The sequence below is a fragment of the Vulpes vulpes genome, chromosome 4 (genome assembly GCF_048418805.1).
Source record: "Vulpes vulpes isolate BD-2025 chromosome 4, VulVul3, whole genome shotgun sequence".
In the NCBI taxonomy this organism is placed as follows: domain Eukaryota; kingdom Metazoa; phylum Chordata; class Mammalia; order Carnivora; family Canidae; genus Vulpes; species Vulpes vulpes.
The window spans coordinates 124,107,675-124,109,742 of NC_132783.1; positions in this window are offsets into that span (position 1 = coordinate 124,107,675).

Sequence of the window (2,068 nt, forward strand, 5' to 3'; positions counted from 1 at the left end):
TGATCCTCATATTAAGGACTAGGCAGTCACTCTTGACTATTCTATCAGCCGATGTGATTAATTTTGTTACATTAAAGACATGGAAAACTTAATAATTTTCATAAAACCAACTTAAACTATTGGATTTAATTAAGCCCAGCCTAATGCATATCAAGGTAAGATGACCATGCAATCATGAATCATTCTCTTTGTGGAGTCAGTCAAAATTAAGAAACACAGTTCAGTATCATAAATAAGTAAAAAAAAAAATTATCCTCTAGAGCCCTCAACACGCAATATCCATACTAACACTTTCCAGAGAACTTTTATATACTGGTTAATTCTCCATACCCAGCAGCAGTTGATCAAACACCTCTTGAATTTCAAACAGCAAAATTATCTTCATTTTTTAAAATCTTAATATGCAATTTCAATTTAGAAACTGGCCAATTGTACTCCCAACCTCAATCCGATGCCATCTGCCTTTTTAGCCCATCTGTCTTGTTAAACATTGAGAAATCACAAGGATCAACTATCCTTTCTTCAGAATGGCAGGGAAGGAAAAAAGAAATTGATTGCAAATAACTGTGTGTATGTGTGATGGGAAAAAGAAAAACTGTGAATGCTTTCCTAGTCGTTTATTGTTCACCTGTCATATGACCAAAATTTGGAGTTTTGTAGGATTCTATTTGCAATGTCCCATTTGAACTATAAAGTTGAGGCATATTGTTTTTTATTATTATTATAGCTTAGATACATGAAATATCCATTGAGCTGCATGAAAACATTGTAAAATAGTTCAATATAGGGATGTGTGTATGTGTGCATGTGTGTGTGTATGTCTGTGTAAGTTTTGGGTTAATGTGTCACTGCACATATGAGTAAATAAATAGTTATCAGTACAAGGTTAAAGAAGGAAGTTTAAATAACTTAAATAAATGAACAAATTGACCAATGTTCATCAAGAGCAGAGATATCCAGGATATTTCTTTCTAATATTTCAAAGAAATATTAGAAACCTGCCTATAAGCAGAAGACCTTTTTATAAGAAAGTGTGCATGCCTTATCCTTTAGTACTTTCTGTGATGACACAAGTATCTATATATGGGAGTGGCTACTGAGCACTTGAAATGTGGCAGTTGTGACTAGGGAGTTGCATTTTTTTTTTAAATAAAATCTTATTAAATGTATCTGACCTCACATAACTGGTAGCAAACTATTAAACAGTACAGGATTCTATATCATATAATCCATCAGAAAGTTGTCACTTATATATGGTCTGTATGGATGCACACCATCAGCAGATACACTGTACTTCCTAAGTCTTTGTGAGAACATGGGCATACTAGCGGTGGGACAATGCACTTCACTGAATTTTATGGATGAAAAAAATTTTTTAAAGATTTTATTTACTTATTTGAGAGAGAGAAAGAGAGACAGCATGAGAGGGAAGGAGCCGGGAGAAGCAATTCCCGATTTGGGGGCTCAATCTCAGGACCCTGAGATCACGACCTAAGGTGAAGGCAGACGCTTAACCAGCTGAGCCACCCAGGCTCCCCTCTTTGGGAGAAATTCACTATCCTGATAGCTATTCACAGAGAAAGTTCATTGTGGAGTGTTCAGAATTTCACCTGCTGAAGATGGGAAAATAGAGAATGAGTCATCAAGAGATGTTGCAGATTACCAAGGATCGTTTAAGGCAAAATAAATTGTTCCTGCTTTTTCTTTCTCTTTCAACTGAGTGCAAAAATCACGTAAGGCATATACACAAAAGAAACAAGAGTCATACGCAATCAGAACCCTAGTTTGCCAAAATGATTCCAATTTCAGATAGGCTTTTATGTTATGATTGTTTCCAACAGGATAATGGCAACATCAAAGTCATTGCTGAGCCATGTGATAAGGGAGCTACAAATCCTGAACTTGAAGCCTAGACATTTGTCAGAAACTAAATTCTGGCTTTATCCTAATATCATTCACTCTCATCTTGGCCTTGGGCAAGGTGCTTCTCATCATAATATTCAGTTCACATGCATAAACATGGAAATATAATGGCAAATGGTGATATGAATATTCATTGCTCAAATAA